Raw genomic sequence first — 16,862 nt, 5'->3', positions numbered from 1 at the left:
TACCCTCATTTGGTGGGATTTAATGTTCAGTGAGTTTATGGTTCCAGTTCATATGGTCCAATGGAACAAGTCTCTCAGTCCCTTTCCCATAGTTGATGCACGATGTCGTACCGGCTCACACCTCCTGGTACTGTCGGTGGCCGGTGATGTGTTCGATGTAGATGTCCCTGGACCATTGGATGGTGTTCGAGACCATGAGGTGCCATATGAGCTGTGCGTAGCGTCGATCGATCCCAGAGGTCCACAGCACATGCTCGTTGCAGGGGTCCCAAGCGCCCAGGACTCCGACGATCAGGGCATCCATCTGCACCTCGTAGCCCTTCGCTCTCAGGGTGTCGGCCAGAGGGGTGTATTTTTCCAGCTTTTGAGCTCGGGTTTCACGGAAGGCCGGGGTCCTGTTCTCAAAGGAGACCATGACGTCGACGAGGATGATCTTTTTCTGGGCCTTGTTGGTGACTACCACGTCAGGTCGCAGCGGGCTGTCAGTACCAGGGATGGTGCAGTTCACAGCGACCTCCCCCAGGAGCAGCGTGATGGCTTTCACCAGGTGGTTCTGGATGGCATTATGGCGCAGCTGCCAGGCTCTGGAGTGGGGCTTGCAGCTGCACAGGACGTGGGGCAGGGCCTCGTTGGAGTAGCCGCACTTCCTGCAATGCTTGTCTCAGTTCCCGTGGCGGACGGCTCCTTTGAGCAGGACGCAGTTGAGTCAGGCACGGTGGATGAACCGCCAGTTGGCAAAATGGGTGAAGCAGCCCCCAGCGAGGAAGTGGTTGCTGGCGTCCCACTTGCTGGTTTCGAAGGCTTTGGTCTGGTTTATGCTTCAGGGTTTCCATGTACAGTGAGTGGATGGCTGCCTTCAGGGTCCTCTCCAGCATGCCCCTGGCGCTCGGGGTGACAATGGAGTTGTCGTCGGACCTGATCTGCGGCACCAGGACTCCCAGCTCCTGGTGCTCCTTGCACCACTCCGAGCGGCAGCTGATGTGCTTCCCCAGGCGACAGGTGGTATTGCGAGTGCGGGACCACAATGAAGCGATGTCACGCCCATCCCGTCCGAATTCACCATCCAGGGAACCGCTCAGGAAGGTGGCGGGGTCTTGGTTGGCGGAGGCTCTGCCGATCTGCTTCTTTGGTGTGTCATGAAGGGTGTTTGCCGCGATGTTCCTTACCATGGTGTCGGGACATGTCAGCGGGCGGAAGGCGTGGGTGATCACCGTGCTGTCACACAGGTCGCCCATGCTGGGGACATTGGCACCGCCACGCCTGTGGGCGATGTAGACCAGCTTGTTGCTGGCTCTCTGGGGAAGGAACAGCCACTTCTGCACCAGCTGCCGGATGATCTTGTCTGTGTTGTTGAGGGGTACCTTTGCCACGGCGGATCCCCTTAGTACGAACGAGATGCGAGGGATCAGGAAGGTGTTCAGGGCATTTATCTTCTGCTACGGTGCTAGCAGGGAGGCGTCGATCTTGGCGGCATCCTGCAAGATCTCCTGGATGGTGTCCTCAGGTGTCTGCCGGACAAGGAAACCCGTCGGCGTGCCGAGGTGCTGGTATGCCTGCCCCTCTGCCAGGGGGATGATGGGCTCGCCCTGGATCTGGAACCCCGTCATCTGCACTGAGTCCCTTTTGCTGCCGTCGATGTGGAAAGTTGCGCACTTCTTTGCATTGAAGCGGAGCCCCATCCAGTCGGCAGCTTGACTGGTGGCATCTAGCATATGTTGGAGATTCTCTGGGTTGTCTGCGGTCAGGACCAGGTCATCCGTGTAAGCCAGGATGCTCACCCTCTCACCGTGGAGGTTGAAGCCATCTGTGCCATTGGAGATCACTTGCAGCAACCGCTCCATGGCGAGGTTAAAGATGATGGGGCTGAGGGGACAGCCCTGCTTAACTCCGCTCCGGATAGTGTTGGATCATATTAAAGAAGTTCTGTATTAGAATCACAAATGAGTTTGATTCCCCATAGTTTAAATTCCAGGGTATTACTAATTAAGAGGTCTCTTGGTTTTTGGTACTGTTTCTCTCCCTCTGTGTGTGAAACTTGCAAGCTGCTAATTGTGTTAGTACATTCTAAGACAGAGTCTGTTCTCAAAGCAATTCACAGAGAGAGAGAGACTCAAAGCAATACTCTAACAACAGAAACAGCACCCAGAGACTCCCCGCCCTTTTGTTGTATTAACAATTGTGATTAAAATAGAGATAGAGGATGTATGTGGATGGATGCTTGGTGTGGATAATAACTGAATGATCAGGGAGGTGCCAGCCTAAGAATCCAGTGTCCATCGGCTGAAGAAGGTGTCAAGTGGAAATAACCAGAGGACCCCCGGAGGGCAGACTGGAATCCACCCAACAGCCTCAAGAATGGGAGAACCAAAGAACAAGATAACTTCTTGGAGCCGTCAGGAATGTGCTATCTGCTGATTGATTCAGCAGCAGCATGATGAAGCAATTCCCATAGACTGGCATAGGAAGAAATTCCTATAAAAATAGACTCTAAAAAGTGAGAACTTTGGCGTCTGATTCTGCAAACCAACTTCCAGGAGCATCAGATGAGCATCTGACAAGGCCCTGCTCCCTCCTCATGTCCAGGCCACCTGGCCAGTGGCTTGGCATGAGCAACTCTAAGGCTGGTAACTATGATAACAACCTTGCAGAATCTGTGTGTGTGTGTTTGTATGAATGTGTGTGTGTGTTTTGTATGAATGAATGTTTGTGTGAATAAATATGAGATTGAATGGAATGTTATAGCTATAACTAACTGCTTACTATGATTCTTTCTGTATTCACAATAAATGTGGTATTTTACCACATTTTCCCTTTTTCCCTTTAATAAGATCCTGCTGGTTTTTATTTTATTGGTATAACAATAGGTATCTCAGCAGTCTCCCCTTCAACCTAGCGAATGGTGGTGCTGCATCCCTTGTACACCTCTCGGATCACATGAAGGAAGTTCTCTGGCATCCCAAACTCCTGGAGTGTGGCAAAGATGTGGTGGTGGGGCATGGAACCAAAGGTGTTAGCCAGGTTGAGCCATGCTACCGTGCACTGCCTCCGCGCCCTTCTGGCTGTTTCAATGGTGGTTTGGAGGACAAAGTTGTGTTCATAGCAGCCCTCGCAGGACATGAAGCCTTTCTGGATGGAGCTGATGGCTCCCCCGCTCACCAACCAGTCTGTGATCCTTGACGCCAGGCAGCTGGCACAGAGCTTGTACATCGTGGAGCAGAGGGAGATGGGCCTCCAGTTGCTGGGGTCATCCCGCTTTCCATTCTTGTACACCAGTACCGTCATGGCCTTCTTCCAGGAGCTGGGAGTCCAGCAGAATCGCTTGCACTGGTTGAAGAGCGTGGCGAGGACCAGGTAGCAGGGATCTTGCTTTTTCAGGAGGCTGTAGGGGATGCAGTCTTTCCCAGGAGCTGTGGTTTTTTGTTTTTGAGAGTCTGGCCATCACTTCCTTGGGCGTATAGTCAGTTTCCAGGAAACCTGCTTCATTAACACGGGGCAGCGGGTGGAGGCACTCTGGGCGCTGCGTGTCATTCCAGGCTATGTGGTCGAATACATCCTTGAAGTAGCTGTAGAGATGCTCAGATGGGATCGTGCAGTAGGGGGAGGGCCTGTCTAGGATCTCCCTCATGGCGTTGGAGCGGTTTGCCCGGTACAGCTTTTGGATCCTTGAAGCTGCTGCTGGATCGTAGTGGTGGCTGGCATCTCTACTTCTGGCTCCCCTGGTGGTGGTGGTGTGGTTTGGAGCAGGCTTTCTGTGGGCAGGCAGGGCATTCTCCTGGTTCGAACTTCTCCTGCGAGCGATTTCCGCAGACAGTTCTTGGGTGAGCCTGTCTACAAGGAGGTCGAAGTCGTCAAAGGAAGCTGCCACTTGTAGCTCCTCAGTCCAGGCAGTCTGCCATGGAGTGGCAGCCCTCACCATCGGCTGCTGGCCCTCATGGACCTCGACCTTGTCTGGTGCAGGATCAAAGCCTGTGTGGTTGGCCTGCCGTCTATCTCGTGGGTCAGGATTCCCTTCAGTTGGGTGCTGGGGCGGGATCTCTGGCGGGATGCTGGCGTTGCTAGTGGTCGGAGAGACGTGGTCTGGCTCGGGCATTGCTGGGACACCGCTGGTCCTTCTATGAGTGGCTGCTGCCTGGGCGGTTGCTGCTGGAGCGTGAGATCTCCTGAAGGCAGTGTCCTGCAGAATGGACTGGGGGGCCATGCTGGGCCATCTGGCGATGAAGGCCTGGTGCTTTGGGGTGGCCGCAGGGCTGGTTCCTCCAGTAACTTCTGGAGTTTGTAGGGCGATCTGGGGCATAGTGTTGGCTCCTCCGGTGGCTGGAGCTCGCAGGGCGGTCTGAGGCTTGGCACTGGCTCCTCTGGCTGCTGGAGCTCTTAGGGTGGTCTGAGGTGTGGCTCTGGCTCCTCTGGCGGTTGGAGTTTGCAGGGCGGTCTGAGGGGCAGTGCTGGCTCTTCTGGCAACGGGATCTTGAGCAGCTATGTGCGGTGGGGCGCTGATCCTTCTGCGGATGGTGACGTGCTGGACAGGTGGCAAGGTAGTGCTGAGTCGTCTCAGTATGGAGATTTGCTTGGTGACATGAGAGGGTGAGTCGGGCCTCCTGCTGATGAGGACCTGGGTGATGTTCCCTGAGGCAGCAGGTACCTTCTCGATCACAGAATCCCGTTCCACTGGCCTGACGATGGGGGCAGGCTTCTTGATGGTAGCTTGCAAGGTCGCTTTTCTTTGTTGAGGCTCAGGAGCAGCGGGCCAGCGTGCAGCAGGAGGGCTGGGAGCCGGGGCAGGAGACTGTGTTGTTCCCTTGAGGCGTTTCCTGCAGGCAACTCGGTGCGTCTTGTGTTGCTTCTGTGTCTCGAAGGGCAGGCTGCAGAGGGCACAGCTGAAGGCGACCCCGCTTGCTGTGGCATCTCTTCAGGTGCCTGGTGACACCACCGGGAAGGCGGAAGCTTCGGGGCGGAGAGCAGATGGGGCAGATGAGCACGTCCGCAGCGAGGGGGTACTGCAGGTAGATGGTGTCCTCATTACCTTGCAGCGAGGGGGCTCCAGCAGCATCAGCGGTATCGCTGGCTGGTTCATCCTGGTGTGGGTGGGTGGGGTCGAGCGGTCCGGCTGGGTGGGCATCCGGCAGGGTCCTGGGGTCCCTCTGGGTGGTTTCTGAGGCTGGGCAGGCACCTGGCGAGGCGCTGGTGATGCTCTGGGTGGTCTCTGGAGAGATGCTGGTCCTGTCTATGGAGATTCCTCTCTTGATGGTGTGTAGAGCAGCGAGAGCACCACCAGCCTCAGGGACCTGGGCAGCTGCGGGGGTGGGAGGTGGTCACCTCAGAGCATCTCGCAGCTGTAGAGTGGGGGGGGGGGGCTATCCATTGGCAGCTGGTGTTGCTGGAGAGTGGGGGGGCTCTCCGTCGGCAGCTGCTGTAAGGCGGGGGGGCTGTTCCTCGGTGGCTGGTGCTGCTGGGGAGTGGGGGAATGTTCCTTCTGGCTGTGGTGTCCTGACAGGCCGGCCTCAGGATGCAGGATCTTACTGGAACAGCATCTCGGAGGGGGTCCTTCGCGCAGCCACCGTTCTTCCCCTTCGTGCTGCTGGTGTGCAATGTCCTGGAGGCACCTAGGATCTTCTTTGTAGTCATTGTCCAAGAGACCTTCTGTGGAGCAGCAGTGGTGGTACACAGTGCAGCTGGGGATGTCTCAGGAGCAGGGGGAGGATTTCCTTCTAAAGTAGCAGCAGCAGAATACATCTTCAAAGCAGCATCAATTTTAGACTAAATAACCCCACATAATATGTTTAATTCAGGATAAACCAGGACCTCCCCCAGGGTCAGCATAAAACCAGAAGTGACAAAATGTGAGGAATGAAGCTCTAACCACACCTTAGAATCTGATTCATGGCATGCTAGCTGTCTGCCTGTCTCCCTACTGGCTGCAGGGTGAGTGCTGCATAAGCAGCTGCTCCTTGTGAGCAGGACTACATTGGAATAAAAAGGGGAAAAAATGATAGTGTGGAAAAATTTTTGCTACCCTACCCATGCTCTTGAAGAGCCTAAGGTGGAGTCCAGTCTCCTTTGGTGGCACAAGAGACTTATACATATTGTTTTGATAACACCCTTGAGTCTGGAGTCAGAAGTTACAGCTAAAGATCAGATGTGTTCATTTGCCATGACCTCAGAAGTTAATGAAAACCAGCAATGACAAGAAAAGGGTCGAGAACTAACTTCACACTCAGGCTGGTTTTTGACATAAATCTCTGTTACATTAAGGGAAGAAAAGATTCTTAAATGCCATTGAATCCTCATCAGCTGGCATAGAGGGGTTAATACACATATCATATTACAAACATACATGCAGGGGTGCTGGAACAATTTTTATAGTGGAGGTGCTCATGATGGAAACCATGGAAACCATATATTTGGTGTTTCTTATTACTAGTTCAAGCCAGGGGGTGTGGCAGCACCCTCCGCACCCTTTGTTCCAGTACCACTGCACATATGCATGAACCTAGTCACCCTGCTCCCCCCAACGCACACACCTGCCAAGCAGGATTGGGAGTGTTAGGGGAGCAGAAAGGAGTGGGGAACTCCCTTCTCTTTTAGCAGAGGATGGAGAGATGCACCACCCTACCCACATTAACCCTGGATCTATTCCTATTATATTCGGTGACAAAAAACTCCATTAAAGCAGAGTTAAGATTACTTGGTGGTATGTTGACCCCCTTGGATATTTTTAGTAAAAGTCAGGGACAGGTCACAGAAAATAAAAATTCACGGCAGCCCGTGACCTGTCCCTGATTTTAATTAAAAATGGGATAGGTGGGTTCAGCACCCACTGCTGCTGGGGCTCCTGGGTCCCCCACCGATGCGGTGTGTGGGAGCTCCAGGGTGCCCCTGCCTTGGGGCTGGGTGACTGCATCAGGTCCTGCCTCCCACAACTGTACTGGGTCCCCCCCACCAGGTTGAGGGCTGGGAGCTGTGAGAGTAGGGCTAGCTGGGAGCTCCAGCCCCAGGGCAGAAAATGTCAGTGGTCAATGGAAGTCACGGATTCCATGACTTCTGTGACATAATCATAGCCTTAATCATAGCATGCAGCATACCTCATCCAATGCATCAAATGCCCCAACAACAACTATGTGGGTGAAACCAGACAATCACTGTACTTTTGAATGAACTCACACAAAAATGATGAGACAGAAACATGATCGCTTTTCACAAAGTGATTATTCCATAGCTGATCTTTCAATACTGGTCCTTAAGAGAAACCTGCACAACACCTTCAAAAGATGAGCCTGGAAACAAATTCATAACTCTGCTTGACACCAAAAACCATGGACTCAAGAGGGACACTGATTTTATGGCTCATTACAACAGTCTGTAACATACCACATTGCCTGCTACCCTTAACTGCCCACTTCAAACCCTTTATGCATAACAATGAAATCTTCAATTGCCCAACTCATTTCATGTGACTGCCTCCAACATGTGTTACCCCTTACGATTAACAATTTGTCCCAACTTGTATTTGAGCTCCGGCCATCTGCAATACAGACCTATATTGGTAGAACTACGTTGCTCGAGGGTGTAAAAAATCCACACCCTGAGTGACAGTTATACTGACCTAACCCTCCCCCCCCACACCCCCCGGCATACACAGTGTTATAACAGAAGAGCGTCTCCCATTGACATAGTTACTGCTTCTCCCATCAGCATAGTTAGTAGTATCTTCACTAGAGCACTACAGTGCAGCTGCACCACTGTGGTGCTGTACGTGAAGACAAGCCCTCAGATATTCTGGTTTCCTTTCCCAGACCTGAAGAAGAGTTCTGTGTCGGTCAAACAGTTGTACCAGCCACCTACAGAAATGTGTCCAATAAAATACATCTCACAGACTTTGTCTCCCTGGCACCAACACAGCTGCCAGACGGCTAAGAACTTTTATACAACACATCTGAGAATCTAAGTTTTTGAATCAGACACATCACAACTTTCTCTACCAAATAAGGTTATTCTTTCCAAGCGTCAGTATTTGAGACTCACATGTAGGTCCCCTAGGACATGCTTACTGTGGAGGTGATATTCTAAGCATTATATATAGTGTGGGAATGGAGAAAACAGTACTATGTTAATTACTTTGCAGCACCTCTTATTGGCTGAAGGAGATTGCAAGACCTGTTTGTCTGATTAGGCCTGTGAAGTATTGGTTGCATGGGATGGGGACCTAGACTAGAGGTGGAAGGAGGAACTGTAGGAGGGTGCAAATTCAGCAACAATATCTACAGTTTATGTGGACTAACTTTATATAACTCACTGCTTTAGATGCAGTTTGAATCCTCTTAGCAAACATTGTTGGTTAGATGGACCTGTGAGTGCCTATATTTCTTTCTCTGAAAAAAGAAAAAAAAATTCACTATATCTTGGGTCCCTATATGAGCAATGTTTAAGCCTTGCCACTCCATGTGGACGCCTTAGTTTGCCCTAATAGTAGTTTTAGGACATAATATTGTAGTAGGTGAGCTTGGGCAATCAGATATTTAACATATTGACAAAGGCTGAAAGACTACTTTAATTCATGGCTCAAGAGTCTTACATCAGAACCAGACATTCCAAACTACTGTCCTACTCCATTCTTAATGGCCTGTGCCTGATGCCACAGGAACTGTGGAGTACAAAAGTCTAGTAGTATTTGTAGCTATGGCAACCAAACCATAAACCCTGAAGGCGTGGCATGCATACAAACCCTTTACTGCTTGGTAGGAGGAGTCTTGGACATTCACACTCAGGGATCATAGAACAAAAATGACCTTTACTCTCAGTCTGACATAGTTATGGTAAAAGGCCTCAGAGAGTAAGGTAGTTCTATCAAAGGAGTTACAAACACCACAGTACATAACAATTAATAGCTATTGGTCACAGTAACCCCTTTGTCATAGACAGTTTATAATCCCTGTAGGACAACATACATGCTCCTCTGAAGGAGCCATGCCCTCTGTTTATAAGAGTCAAAAGCAATGTGATTGCCTCAGAGGGTGGGACTCAGATGTCTATCACAGCATCCTCTGACCTGTCTTCAAACTGTATAAACTCAGCCACTTGATGGCAAGACAATTACAGGCCTTACAGGAGGCAGTACATGGTTACCTGGAAAGGAAAATATTTTGACATCTGAGGAAGTTTTATTGTCTGTTGTCTTCCTGAATTAAACATATGGCCAAGATTCAGCTTTATTGGCATAAGCCTGTGCAGCTCTCACTGGAGGTCATGGGTTGATACACTGAACAGAGTTCAATTCCTTAAGTCTGGCTGAAAAGAAAGTTGAAAGGAATACAGTAGAACCTCAGAGTTACAAACACCAGAATTGCAAACTGACCCGTCAGCCACACACCTCATTTGGAACTGGAAGTATGCAATTAGGCAGCAGCAGAAACTACAATAAAAAAAGTCAGCTTCAACACAGCAATTGCCACTTGCTTCTCCACCATTAGTGCTGCTCTCATTTTGGTGTCCCTGTGCCAGAGGGCTGGGGCAAGCACCGTACACAATTCCAGGAAGTTGGCTTTGCTCATCTGAAAGTTCTGCAGCCACTGCTCATCACCCCATAACAATGCAATTCTACCGCTCAGTGCTTGTTTCTTGAGCCCGGAACTGACAGTACACCGTGTGCAGCTGTTCCATGAATGTCAGCAGCAATCTTGATTTGTTTCTGTCCATAGCACACAGGAGAGAAGACAGCACGGTGTCATCAGAGTTGCAGCTCATGAAATACTGCAGGATCAGGTGCGTTGTGTTCATAATGCTCATCACAATACTGAAGAATAGTGCAGGATCCATGCTTTCTCGGGCATGCAGTTTACAGGGGCTGTTGAAAAGCAGCACAAACCATGTACTAGGAAGCCCATGAAATGACAGGATGGAGAAAGCTGCATTATGAGCCTGTCCCCAGGAGGCATTGCAAACCCTTCCTAGAACACGCTGCAGCAGATGGTGGCCAGTTGCACAGTGGAATAGTTACCTACTGTGCACTGCTCTGTGTGTTGATACAAGAGCTGCTAATGTGGACGTGCTTCGCCAACACAAGGAGCATAGGGTGGACATGCACCAGTGGTTTAATTACAGCGGAGGCTATACATCAACGTAACTTAAGTTTGTAGTGTTGACATGCCCTAAGAGAATGTGTTGGAGGCAGTGAGTAAGAGAGGAGTGGAAAGAGTGGGTAGAGAATTCAGACTAGGAATTTTTTGATGTAAGTAAAACTATATTACTGTAAAACAGAGTAGGAAAGACAAATCTACTGACTAATGGATGAACAACAGAAGAGGAGGAATTTAAAACAAATAATGATTATATGTTGTGAGAGAAATCTATTTTATTTTGTATTAGCTTGTAAAAGGCAAGCAGAAGACCTTTTTTCATTACTCTTCTACTCTGCCAATGGGTGAATATAGTGAAATTTGTTTTTCATGAACAAAAATGTCAAGCTGGGACAATTTGAATCAGTGAGATTTTATTTAAAAATAAAAATAGTTGAGTGAAATTTTTAACTAATTGAAATGCACAGCAAAATTCTTCTTTGCAAGAAGCCTAAGAATCACCCAAAGCAAAAGTGTCTGCATCTCGAATGAATCAGACTTGCCAGGCCTACATGAAAGTAATACAATTGGCCAATAAACCTGACAATAATTAGATTTGGGATTTTCTTGGGCCTACTGGTTGTGTTGAAAGGTATCAGTTTGTGTGGAAATTTTGTGATGTGGATAAGAGGCCAAACAACTTTTTTTACTTACAACTTTAGCTAGCGTGATCCTATTTCTCTAGAGGCTAAAAGGTAAATATACTTTACCAATACCAAGTTTTGGTAATTTATATCATATTTTTAAATGTATTTAAACAGATAGTTGAATTAAATTCTGAACAAATTTCATAATTTTTTCAAAAAGAAAAGGAGTACTTGTGGCACCTTATGAGCTCACAAAAGCTCATGCCCAAATAAATGTGTTATTCTCTAAGATGCCACAAGTCCTCCTTTTCTTTTTGCGAATACAGACTAACATGGCTGCTACTCTGAAACCTGTCATAATTTTCAGTTCTGTCTATGTTCCTGATATAACAGTTTAAGAGTAAGGATTAAAACTATTTGTTTTTATTTTCATTGTTTATTGTATCCGTGTCTAATTTATCCATCGCAGAGTATATTGCTCGTTTTTTAAGGTTTCATTTTAAACACTACCCTCCTTTGTTTTCTGTGACCCTCATCCAACTCCCACTGAAGTCAATAGCAGTTTTATTAGTGACTTCAATGAGATTAGAATCAGCTCCTCTATGTATAATGGTGTTTTAGTTTAAAACTAACTTATGAAAAGAGAATAAACCAAAACCATTTTGGATTATGAAGAGCAGATGTTAGGGGAGGATAATGGATTCACTTACTAAAAAAACTGAACATTTGCCAAGGTAAGATATTTGTTAACAGGCAACTCTAAAATATAGTAATTACAAATAAAATGGACCTATTCCAGTAGGACCTTTTTAATGCAGGCATACAATTCAGCAAGTGTCTCATGGACATTTTTCTCCATTTACATTTTGTGAAATAAATACATGTCCAAAATACAAATAGTATTTACACTATAATCCAGAAGAATGGGTAAGAACCTTGAAAACATGTGTGTTCCAAAGCAAGCAAATCCAAATTTCTCAAAGCAAAAAACCTGAGGGGAGCCACTGCAAGGCAAAGTAAACTGGAAGCAATATATCAGTATGTCCACTTACATATCCGGTTGCAAAGTTAATCTATACAATAGAGTAGAAATACTTTAATATTTTGGCCCAGATTCTGATCACATTTACATTTGGGTAAGTCCACAGTTACTCATTTCAATAGCTCAGTTATCTCCATTGGAATTACTGTGAATTTATATCACTGTAAATAAATTAGAGCAGAATCTGACTTTGTTTTTGCCATATATTCAATATAGAACTTATATATAAGTAAAACCTTGGTTTAGTGGTAACTTTTTAGAGACACACATGCATTAAAATAATTGCAATACCTTTCATTTACTGAATGTAGTCCCTTGCTTCCCAAAGCGCTTTACAAACTTAATCTGATGTACAAACTATACACAGGGATCATGAAATTCACCGTCTTTGGGAAGGAACAGTACACAACAACACTAGCAAAAATTAATGTGGATAGGAAGAGAAGATTAGTGTAGCCAAATGAATCTGTAGGGAGACAATGTAATTACCTGAGCTGGAAGTTACTGGATATCAAGGCTAACTAACCAACTCTTGCAAAATGTTGAGGACTTCACTTTCTGCTCAGTAAATCATTGTTAATTTCCATTTATAGACAAGGTGCGTTCTCTTTAATCAGCCTCTCAAATGGCATGAAAGCAATTTCCTTCCCCATGTAAGAATTTATTTCTTTGTCAAAGAAATCGAGAAAGATGCAGCTTAGAAAAAATGTATTAAACATCTACCAAAGTCTTCTGTGCTGTCAAAAGTTAAAATTGGACATATGCACTAAATTGCTAGAGGGCAACATATGGTCAACTCTCCTGTATGGATGTGAGAGCTGGACACTTAAAGACGCAGAACATTCTAAATTTGATGTTATAGAGCAGTGGTTCCCAAACTTGTTCTGCTGCTTGTGCAGGGAAAGCCCCTGGCGGGCAGGCCGGTTTGTTTACCTGCTGCGTCCGCAGGTTCGACCGATCGCGGCTCCCACTGGCTGCGGTTCACCACTCCAGGCCAATGGGAGCTGCTGGTTGGCACAGCTTGTCAATCGCAGAGCAACTCACTTCCCGCATTCACACTATCAACAAGATTTCAGGCAAAGGAGAGTGGAAGTTTTACAATTATGTCAGGACTGGAAAGGGTGGAAGGTGTTGCTTGAGAACCTCTGCATTGCAGTCATCACTTGAAGAAGAAATTGTAAGAATTCTGACATGTCAGGCAAGCTATTGCACTACAGTTGTGCCCTTTCAAGTGTCAAACACACTCCTCCTGCGTATAACGTGGTTAGCTATTATCAATACTTCTGTGTTTTTAAGGGGTTGAAAAATGTAGCTCTAAAATGTACCAAGCTGCATTATATTTCTGCAGCTGATAAGACTAAAGACATGTCCTACTTCGCAGGCAAATTGTTTGGCTCTGAGAACAAATCATGCCAACCAAAATGCTAAGTTTCATTCATCCATGTAGGCATTTATACTGTGCTCACTACCATGGTATGTAGAAGATGATCTATAATGGCTACAAACTACTATTGAACAAAACAACATAACTCTGGTTTTAATGCTGCTATGTCAGCTTGATTCACTGCAAGGAGAGACAATTATAGACTGTTTGTTGGGTCTTATACAACAGGGTAGTTGGTCATTTAAAAGGGTAGTTGGTCTCAATCAGAAATCTTCAGACTGTAAATGTTCCTCTAATGGTATTAGCCACAGGGCCAAACCAGAGTCTCATCAAATTAACACAGCCTGTGGTGTTTCAAAAGTCTGCAAATCATCATTTCTGTCACATTTACCCAACCAGATTTTTTAATTCTACTCAAAGGGTTAGAAGAATCCATGTGATGCTTTGTAGTAAATGTGTCCAAAAAGTGCACATGACTTGGCAAAACTTACATGAAGTACTTAGAAGACAATAATTTATATTATGCACTGCGAGCCGAGTAAAATATCCCTTTACGTATATCATATTAAAAGGATTACACATGCTTTTTATTAACTTAGTATAATGCTACAAAAGAGAGCAGTAATTTGGAACATTTTCCAAATTTTTCACTACCTATCTGCAGAGCTATGTTACTCACTGGATTTTCACTGTTTCTAACAAAATTTAATGAAATTCAGTGATAAATTTCCAATATTCAACCCCAAAAATCTATGTTTTCTCCTAAAGTTTCTGGGGTTAAGCTCAGAATCAATTGCTCAGAAAGAACTTGACTGAGAAATATGGGGTTAAATTCCATGCAACTCTTTGAAATTGTACAGGAGTTACTGGATAAAGTAAGTCTGTAGGAGTAGGGCAGAATACAGAATACCTAATGACATAAAGGGCCAGATTCTCATGTGGGAAATATTGACATAGTTGTACTAAAGTCAAGAGAGCTGTGCTGACAGAGGCCAGCTGAGGATCTGGCCCAGTGTTTTCTCTGGATCCTGAGGAACATTTATCCTATTTCAAAGTTTGTCCAAGTTCTTGTTCATTTAGTCTATATCTTAAATTGTGCCATGAAAGGCCAGAAGATCTGTTACACATTGAAATAAGTGGCAGTTTGATTTAACTTAAAGATTTTGATCTTTATGTGTCAGTTCACAAGTTAAATGCATTTTCAGTTAAAATACATAATGGGGTGAAATCTTGTAGTACTCAGTCAAAGCTTCAACTGAAGCTCTTTTTGGAGTATCATACCCTCATCAGCTGTGCTGGGTGCTCCTTTGCCATAGCAGAGAACATGGCCCAGAGTATTTCCAAACAAACCTAACAACACATGCACTGCTTTAGGGCTAAATTCTACGCTCAGACACACACCTACAATTCTATTGAAATCAATACGTGTACATATCCAACAGCAAGATTTTTCTACATATCTGCAGAAGTTCATAGATTGACAGGGCAGATGCTGATGTCACTTACATCAGTGCAAATCACTTCAGTGATGTTGCATCAGTGCAAAACTGGTGTAAAAGTTATCAGAGGTAGGCTACAGTGATCATTCTGCAATATGTACTCAACTTTTGGGAAAAAGTGCTCTGTAATATAAGTGCACTTAATTACAGTATTATGGGAAAGCAAGAGTGCTACAAAAAAACCCCCACACCAGATTATTTAAGTTTATAAAAACATGCAATTGTCTGGAATGTATGCTTCCTTTAATGTATGAAGTAGTCATGCAAGTTATGCATGCTCACAGAGGACAGAATATAGTTCTCAGTGAGTAATTACTGATGCAGAAATGTAGGAATCTTTTCTCTTTCCCATAGTTTACATCCTGTAATGGGGTGGCATGCACCTCTCACAAGCACCTCTTGCTGGTGGAATGCGTGTGCCTGCACACTCATTCTGTGGTAATCTCTGTTGGTGCTTTTTCAATCAGGTTTTCAATGACTCAGCCCTCCAGCCAAGTCTCACACACAGTCTGTATGGGAAACAAACAGACCCCTTCCAGGGCATACAGTCCAACAGGGGCCTATCTCTGTAGCCCGCCCCAGGCTCAGTCTTTAAAGAGTCCCAGCCCTGGTATGGGGCCATACCCCCAGGGCTTCCTCCCTGGAAACCCTGGCTTCCTGAAGCCTTTCTTTGGCTCAGGCCTTAATCAGTCCTACAGCCCCTTCTGGGATAGCTTCAAATAGATCCTCAACTCTGGTATAGGGCCATGCCCCCAGGGCTTCCTCCCTGGAGACTCTTCACATTTTTGGGGCCTTTCTGGTCCCAGCTCTCCAGCTAGGCCACTTAACAGTTCAGATCCCCTTCCAGGGGAGGTGTATCACAGTTCAATATTTAGGCCACATCCCCAGTGGCTAAATGGGGTGGGACCCAGGCCTGCCCAAAGACCCTACTAATTGCAGCCTCCTGCTACACCCCATTAAACTGTGTTGTTGCCACAATTCCCTGGAGCACTTCCCCACAGCCTCTAGAACCTTCACAAATGCTTACTCCTTGCCATAGGGCTGAAGGCTTGTACTCAGTCCCAGCAGCCAGCCAGGAACTCTCTCTTGCTCCTGCAGTCCCTGCCAGCAACTGTTTGCCTCAGTCCCAGCAGCCAGCCAGGAGCACTTTCTCTGCTCCCCCAGTCTCTGCCAGCAACTGCTCTGTCCATGGTCCTGTAGGTCCTTCAGCCAGCCAGGAACACCAGTCATACTCCTCTGTCTCCAGGCAGCAACTGACTGTCTCTACTACTGCAGCTCCTTTTATGTGGCTCTCCTGGGCCCTTATTGGCCGCTCCCTGTAGCCTCTCTCCAATCAGTTGCTTCCCTCTGCAGCCACTCTAGGCAGCTTGGAGGACTTCTCTACTGCTCCTTTCTGGGATGGGGTGTAGAAGGTCCCTGAGGTTTCCAGCAGGAAGCCTCTGGGCCAAGTGTACCCCACACATCCCTATGCCAATTATTTGACTATTCAGTTTTTATGGCACCATAAACCAGAATGACACCACCCCCACCAAATCTTAAAACAGAACAAACTAAAACAAAAATGCCCCTTTCCCAAACCCAATATTTAAGCAGAAAATAGAGAAAATAAAACAATACATTTTCATTGAAATGTTGCACAATTTTATAACACTACTGCCATAGTGTAAGACATAATGGTAAGTAGTTGTGTCCCTATTGTTTTGTTTTTTAAAATTATAGTGTGCTTTTAAAGTTATAACTGGGCCTTCAAAACAGCTTGTTTTAATTTTCTATGCTTTTTGTCATTTCAGTATTTATTTGATTTAACATAATATTGTAAGCTCTTTGGGGCAAGGACTGTCTGTTTGTTCTGTCTTTGTACAGTGATGAGCACAATAGGGTCCTGGTCTTTAACTAGGACTCCTAAGCACTATGATAATACATATAATATAAATCTAGGTTATATTTCAAGGGACAAAAAGAACAGGAGTACTTGTGGCACCTTAGAGACTAACAAATTTATTTGAGCAGAAGCTTTCGTGGGCTACAGCCCACTTCATCGGATGCTTAGAATGGAACATATAGTAAGAAGATATATATATATGTATATTCATACAGAGAACATGAAAAGGTGGAAGTAGCCATACAACTGTAAGATGCTAATTAATTAAGATGAGCAATTATCAGCAGGAGAAAAAAAATTTTGTAGTGATAATCAAGATGGCCCATTTAGACAGTTGACAAGAAGGTGTGAGGATACTT

General features: G+C 46.2%; 1 protein-coding gene across 1 annotated transcript in view; it reads left to right on the top strand.

Moving 5' to 3' along the window:
- NMI (N-myc and STAT interactor) overlaps positions 1-16,862 on the top strand; it is a 52,610-nt gene that overhangs the window by 4,847 nt on the left and 30,901 nt on the right. The window lies entirely within an intron of this gene.

This window comes from Natator depressus, chromosome 11, assembly GCF_965152275.1.
Source record: "Natator depressus isolate rNatDep1 chromosome 11, rNatDep2.hap1, whole genome shotgun sequence".
Lineage (NCBI taxonomy): Eukaryota > Metazoa > Chordata > Testudines > Cheloniidae > Natator > Natator depressus.
The sequence above is the reverse complement of the archived record's forward strand: the minus strand, read 5'-3'. Positions and strand labels throughout refer to the sequence as shown.